The sequence below is a fragment of the Terrapene carolina genome, unplaced genomic scaffold (assembly GCF_002925995.2).
Source record: "Terrapene carolina triunguis isolate 2854851 unplaced genomic scaffold, T_m_triunguis-2.0 Scaffold180, whole genome shotgun sequence".
In the NCBI taxonomy this organism is placed as follows: Eukaryota; Metazoa; Chordata; order Testudines; family Emydidae; genus Terrapene; species Terrapene triunguis.
In genome coordinates, this window is record NW_020664531.1 from 4,028,367 (window position 1) to 4,036,115 (window position 7,749).

The 7,749-nt window shown below is 45.9% G+C and overlaps 1 protein-coding gene across 1 annotated transcript in view; it reads left to right on the forward strand.

The window, feature by feature from the left end:
• The first annotated feature begins 3,716 nt into the window (after positions 1-3,716).
• LOC112113481 (cullin-1) overlaps positions 3,717-7,749 on the forward strand; it is an 81,463-nt gene continuing 77,430 nt past the window's right edge. Inside the window, exon 1 of the mRNA XM_024209773.3 lies at positions 3,717-3,799. The gene's annotated coding sequence lies outside the window, so the exon portion shown is untranslated. The remainder of the gene's footprint in view (positions 3,800-7,749) is intronic.

The following is a 7,749-nucleotide window of genomic DNA, read 5'->3' on the forward strand; positions in this document are numbered from 1 at the left end:
CACCTCACCCTCCCTGATTGAACTAACCTCGTTATCTCCACACTGATTTATACCTGCCTCTGGAGATTTCCATTACTTGCATCTGAAGAAGTGAGGTTCTTACCCACGAAAGCTTATGCTCCCAATACTTCTGTTAGTCTTAAAGGTGCCACAGGACCCTCTGTTGCTTTTTACAGATTCAGACTAACACGGCTACCCCTCTGATACTTGGGGATCTCTGTCTTGCATCTGGAATGCTCCCTGAAAGTGTTCAAACAACTCAGAGATACAAGATCATTCCCTGGATCCATTCTTATAGCTGTTTTCCCTGAAAAGCAATCTGGCAAATGTTTCTGTCACAACATGGGCTTTTCCTTAGCATGCTTCTTCATTTACAGTTCCAAGGCTCCAATCCTGTTTGATGGGCAATCTAATTACAGAGATATACACAATGCATCTAGTCACAGCAATCCAAACAGTCTTTCATTAGTTTGCATGAAGTTTACACATCAATTCTCACTAACAAACACTTTTGATCTAGGGTTAATTAAGTACAGGGATATACATAATGAAAGGCAATAGCAACCAACAGGTAAATTTAGTGTAAATGTAATTACCGGTTCATATGCCATGTAAATGTAATGTGGTAACATCCCTCTTTGTTCTACTCTAACAAGTGAATTGGCCTATGGCTTTGATTTGAGCTGGTTTGCCAGCGTCATGCTGAGCTAGTCTGTCAGCGTCACAGTACTGATTTGGCTTGTTCATGGACTCTGATCACCTGGTTTCGGCCTGTATCTGGACTCTGGCTATAGTACTCAGTTTGGCTTGTCTGCAGACACTGATCTCGGTTCTGATACTGGCCTGTTCCCATATCTCGGTTCAGCACTACCCTCGGCACAGTCCCAACCCTATGTCTGGTTTTTAGTTCCACTCCAACCACTAGGCATGACTATTGAGAGGCAGGGCCTGACAATAATGTTCATTTTTGCATGAAATTCCCTGCCTTTTTCTATCATTGGTCCTGAAACCGGAATTCCTTCAGCATGTTTCTGTTTGAACCATGTGTATGAAGAAATATCTACATCCTCCAATGAAGATTTTTTTCAGGCTTCCTCTTCAGCACACCAAGCATGCTATCACCGTCATGAATAAACTTACGAATCCATGACTTGCCCATGTTCAAGTCATACACAGTTTGCAAACCACAATTATACTCTAGTGAAAGTTTTTTTTCTTGCGGGGATGCCATGCTCAAATTTCTCTATGGTCTCAAGTTTCTGTTGCAGGATTAAGAAAACTCTTTTTCTTTGTCATGCTATAGGACTCAGAACCAGATGGTAATGGTTCTTTGTGCATGATAATTCAGGCTTTTTCCTTTCTTCTTTTTCACTCCTTGACAGATTTCCCCCCCTCTTCTCTTATGCATGGCCCCATCCTCTCCTTGGTTTAGCATTTGAAAATAATGCTGACTTTAACAGTGTATGAATTTAATTAAATGTTATAATATTGTAAAATGAAGTTAAAACAAACCTTCAGAGGTTTTATCATCGTTGTCCTCATTTATTAATAATTGTTCCCCTTCCCCATATTTGGTTTCCTCTTCCCTCTGATCGTCTTTGTCCTGACTCCACCAAGAAGACTGCATGTTATTCATCAGGTGCATTAACTTCATCTCTAATACATAACTCCTGCTCTGGCAAATGAGAAGTGCTATGTCATGCCCAGGGATAGTGCTTGTAAAGCAATTTTTCATGGGCAATCATAGTGCACATGATGCAGTGCTCCACAGTTGGCAAATAGGGTCCATCACATTTACTGACCCTACTTCCAAAGTGGTGCTTCCTGACTGCTATGCCAGCACTGTTTTCTTAGAGGAGCTGTCTCAATGAATTTGATTATATTCACTTCAGTGGATGGTTCTGGAGAAGATTTTATTGTATAAGGAAATAATTCTTTGAAGAGGTTGTGTGGACAACAGCTATTTGTGGGGTATTTTTAACGGCCAAATTTTGAAAATGGTACACAGCCTGTGGTGCCTAAATGTGAGCTGATAATTTCAGGGTGTAAAGGAATATTCTCCCCCAGCCTGGTTCTCTACTGCTTGTACAACTTGTACCATAGTATACTCTGAGTGTTGCACTCCTTGGCCCAGATTCTGATGTCCTTTATACTGGTGTAAAAGCAGAGCAACTCCACTGACTTCAATGCAGTTACTCCAAATTTCCTTTGGTGTAACTAAGATCAGAATCTGGCCCTCTGTCTGCAGAGGAGAATGGCAGTGGATCAGTATCTGCACTATTTGTAATGATAGGGTACAGAGAGAGTCCTCCCACTGCAACATTCTCAGGTGCACAGAAGTGTGCAGACACCCTATGTAAGGGTCCCTAAATCCCATCCCTTCTCCTTTTTCAGGGGGGAAACCTCTTTAATAGTGAGTAACAGACAACAGTTTAGGACAGACAGTGAAGATATACCCAACTGAAATGGCAGAGGCACTAGAGCTAGCTAGTCAGTATATTATCATCTAAACTGCTACTTGGTCAGGATGCTCTCAGTTTTGCAAGATATGCCCTACAGTCTTTAGTAACTGCAGAGGGGTTAATGTCTCGTGAAAGGCAGCACTTCCACCAGCACAATGTCATCATCATCATGTGAGGGTATTGCTTATAGGGAGCAAATGGCAATTACTGAATTAAATCTCCTCTTCAAACACTGTTCAGGTTCAACCCAGCTTAACTTGCAGTAACTGAAAATGTTACAGGCAGCAATGTCATATAGTAGCACCAGGCCTTCAATAATTCCTGTCTGGTATAAGATGACTTCTACCTACCCAGTGAGGCAATACATTACCCCAACGTCATCATATCCTCTAGATCTCATTTAAATATCTGTAAATAAAAAATAAATGGGCCTGTAGCTTCAACACAGTCAACAGAACAGGACTGAGTCTCTCTCAAAGGAGACCTCTTTCAGTCAAACTGTGGCCACTACAGCACAAGTTATCCGAGTTAACAAAAAACAAGTCTGAGTTATAGCCATCCCTCCAATTTCTGTGACTTTGTGGGCACTTGATCTTCCCCACGAGTCATACCACTACATTGTGATATGTTGATATCAAATGTAATATTACATCCATCCTCCAAGGAAGGACAACAGAGGGCTCTATGACCAACGTGACTGACATAAATAAAAGTATATTAACTTGGCAAGGGTTTTAGCTAGCCCTCTCTCCTCCCCTTCTCTCTGATGCGGGCTGTGGGAGGGGGTTCAGTCTTCCATTCTCTCTGGGGCTGAGTGCAGGGGGGGGGTGCAGTTGCTGAAGGATTAGTTAGCTTCCCCTCTTTCTCCATCCTATTGTGATGGGAGCGCCCCAAGTGTCGCTCGGTCACTCAACCTCATTTCTCTCCCTGGGGATCGGCGGGTGGATGCTGGGGAGCCCCCCCTCCCCGGTCTTGGCAGGTGGGCGCTGGGCGGACTCCCCCCGGGGAGCTGGGGAATCACCCTGGTCTGGCGCTGGGAGCTGGGTAGCCCCCTCTCTCTGCTACTGGGGAGACCCCCCGGTGCTGGAGGGAGCACCGCTTCCCCCGCGTGCAGCCGGGGCGGACAGGGGCAGCGGGAGGACGGAGACGCTCTCTCCCCGCGGGCTGGCGGGTGGGAGCCGGGGCGGGGCGCGCTGTGCGGCGGGGGCGGTGCTCGCTCCTCCTCCTCTGGGGCCGCGCGGGGAGGGAGGCGGCGGCGGATCCGGGGCCTGGCGGAGGCGGAAGGGGCGGGCGGACGCGGCGCGGCCGGGCCTGACTCTGCGGGACGCGCGATGCTGGTGAGTGCCGAGGCCTCGGCGGCGCCGCGGTGTCGCAGTGAGGCCGGCGGCGGGACGGGCGCGGGGAGGCGGCCGGAGCGGGACGGGCTGCGGGGCCCGGCTCGGAGTCGCTCCGCAGCCGCCGCTCAGGGGAGGCCCGGACGCCGCCACTTCTCCTTCTTCCCTTCGGGCGCGTTTTATGCCCTGGCCCGCCAGCCCCGGGGTGGGGCCGAGCCCGGCCGGGGATCCGGCCCCTTTGCCCTCGGCTCGGCCTCTGGTGAGAGGCCTCGAACTACGCACTGGAAATGCCTTCCCCGGTACCGCCCCGGAGCCTCCCTCCTCCAGTCCCAGTGTCGCCCTAGGACCTCCCGCCCCAAGGGGCAGCCCCCCGCCACCGTCCCACTGTCGCCCCAGGAGCCTCCTGCGCAAGGGAGCAGCCCCCACACTGCCTCAGTATTGCTCCTGGAGCCTCTCCTCCCCAAGGGCAGCCTCAATGGCTGGCCCTCACCCCCTGTGGCCAGCCCCTCTCATTCCCAATATTATCCCAGTCACTCCAGAATATTCTCTTCCACAGCCCCTCACCCCAACCCCCAGTGACTGACTGCCAGACTTCTGTATCATCTCAGTTATCCCTGACCCCAGTATCATCCCAGTTCCCTCCAGCCTCCTCCCACTCTTTAAGAATGTGCGACTAACTACTCCCCAAAGCCCCCTGCTGTCCCTTCATCCTCAGTGACTGTCCCTGTAACCCTACCCAATGACTATCTCCATAGTCCTCAGTGTTCCTCAACTAAATCCTTATAATTCTCCAGTTAACATTCTGCCCCCCACTAACAGCTCTGTAACAAAGCCTTACAGTGATCCATTTTCCTTTAACTGGGATCCTTTCCCCATCCCTTTAATCATTCTTTGTCCCTCAGTGTGGAGGATTCATCCACCATAATTATTCCCCTGCTGTAATTCTTCCTCCAAAAAACTATTTCCCGCACTGTGATTCTTACCCTCGCTGATCTTATTTACTTGTCCTCAAATCTTTCCCTAAGATCCCTCATTATCTTCCCATTACACTTCTTCCTTCCTTTCTGTGAACCCACCTACTGTCTCTACTACTTTGTACTTATATCCTCTTGCTGTGCCTTTTTTTTTTTTTTTTGATGGGGTGGTGCCAGTTGTCTTAATTTTTGAACACCTTTTCCTATCCAGGCTGTGCGCACAGATTTCCCTATCTTTATTAATTTGCCCCAATTATGTTTTCAGTTCTCTGCGAATAACAGCTAACCAGTTTAACACCTCCAGCCCGAATCAATGTTGCTTTATTTACTGCATGTATAACTTTTCTCTTTTTGTCTCACTTTTTATCTGGGGATAATTACATGATCCATCAGGTGCTTTAGTAAAAACCTGCTATTTTGGAGAAGTTGGGGGAGAGAATAGTGAGGGAATGGGGAATTAGCTTAAAGTAGCAACTCAGAAATTGTTTCCACTACAGTATTGTGAATTGGTGATTTTGGGTGAGGGAGGGATGTTTGGGAGGTAACACTATTTGGAATCTTTTCAAAAGCAAAAGTGTAGTAAATTGGCCCACTTTCACCACCTGCAGCCCTGGGCACTTATTGTAGAGGTTTGCATTGGCAGATGAATTGACCTGATATGACCCTCCTAAAAATTGGTCGCTTCCCTCTCTGATTTTGTGGTTCAGAAGATTAATATATTATATGAGTCCAGAAGGGACCACTGTGATCACATAGTCTGACCTTCATTATATAGAACTTGCCTGAAATAATTCCTGTTTGGACTAGAGCATATCTTCTAGAAAAACATCCAAACTTGATTTAAAAATTGCCAGTTGTTCCTCCTTGTAGTCGACCTATCCTTGCTCCTCTTGTCACTGTTAGTTGCCTAATCTGTTAATGTTGATTGCTTTATCCTTGTAACTTGAATATTGCAGTCAGAATCAAGTGCCATGCATAATTAGAATACTGTGTGTGTCACATTGGTTTGAACCTGTTTTATAGTTAGTGTCTATAAGTTAGCTCTTGTCTGCATGAGAAAGTTGCACCGGTTTCAATTAAATCTTCATAAAAGAAATTAGCTAACTTTATGCAAACCCCTGTGTGGACACTTATTTTGGTTTGTTTGTGTCTTACTTGGGTCTGTCTTAAATTGATTCCTGTAGAATGTTTCTGTTTTTTATAATGTAATATTCAAGGAGATATTTAATACTCCGTTCTATTAAATATTGTTCATCAATTATATTTCTCTGGTGCTGGATTGTTAGTTTGAGTACATGAAACATAGAAAGGCCCACTCTACTAAGTCAGGCCTTGTTTACACTACCGGGGTAAGTCGACTTAAGTTACGCTATTCCAGCTATGTGAATAATGTAGCTGGAGTCGATGTAGCTTAGGTCGACTTACTGTGATGTCTACACTGTGCAGCGTCGACGGGCGACGCTATCCCATCAAGTTACTTTACTCTCTCATTCTCGTGGAGTACTGGAGTCCACCGGACAGTGCTCTACAGTTGATTTAGCAGGTCTTCACTAGACCCGCTAAATTGACTCCCGCTGCATTGATTGCAGCAGCATCTATGTCTGGTAAGTGTAGACATGGCCTCAGGAATTATTCATTGGTGACAGTGGTTACCAGCATAGGGTCCACCTGTACTTAAACTACTTTCAGTGCCAGTAGAGAGAACTGCTAGTGGACAAAATGGTTTTTAACATGGTTCCTTTATACTTTCTGTAATGTTACTGAAAATAGTTTTGTTCCATGTGCACCAGTAATTAAATCACTTTCAACATGGGTTTAGAGAATGCATGGTGGGGGAAGTGGAGACATACCCATTGCTGAAAACAATTGCTAAGGGCAGATCTACACTACAGCTGGGATCAATGCTCTGAGATCGATCCACCAGCGGTCGATTTAGCAGGTCTAGTCAAGACCCGCCAGATCGATTGCAGATTGCTCTCCACTCAACCCCTGTACTCTACCCCCAACGAGAAGAGTAAGGTAAGTCGACGGGAGATTTTCTCCCGTCTAGCCCCCCTGTGGTGTAGACCCTGCGGTAACTCGACCAAAGGTACGTTGACTCCAGTTATTCACATAGCTGGAGTTGCGAAGCGTAGGTCGACTTACTGCGGTAGTGTAGACGTAGCCTAACAAAGGGTCATTTTCCTATTGCAGATAGATATAAAGGCCATGTTATGCAACAACTTTCTCAGGGATTTATAGCTAGTTGGTGGCACAATCATATTAATGGTGTTACAAATAAAAGTTCAGTTTGTCTGCACAGCTTTGCTCTATCGCAGCCGTGATTGAGAGTCTGTATTTACCACAATGTATAATCTTGGTTTTATCCATACATTCTAGGAAAAATCTAGGGAACTGTGGTGCCTCGGCAGGGGACAAAGGGTTTCGAGGACATGCACACAAAACAATATCAGCAGCGTATAGGATAGTGTATCTTTATGGTTTTCTGCTGCACGTTGCAGCGAGGAAGGATACCCAGTGAAACCAGTAATAAACTTAGTTCTGGGGGTCCTGGCTGCACTATAAAAATGTGTAAACCAATTTCAGAAAGACAACCTTGTTCCAGCCTAGGTCTCTGGGGGCAAAACAGTTAGTTGCCACAGTTACTGAATTTTAAAGATGAGGTAAATTGAAGCAAATGGTGATTTGAGCCAACTGTGCCAATAACTAGTTGTAAGCTTTGTTAAAAGTTATAGTCCCGTGTTATATCGGGATTGTATAGGATTTATTTTTAATCAGCCACAGTGACTGGTCTGTTTTTTGCATTTATTACAAGAGAACTTCTGATGAAGGCAAGAAAGAAAAGGAAATAGCTTAAGAAATGAGAGAGAAAGCCATTGAGCTTGTCTACACTAGCATTTTTTGTCAAATGTTTCACTATGATTGTTGCATCTCCATTGGAAGAACTAATGTAGATTGGCTACTGCTGTGTTTACTGCT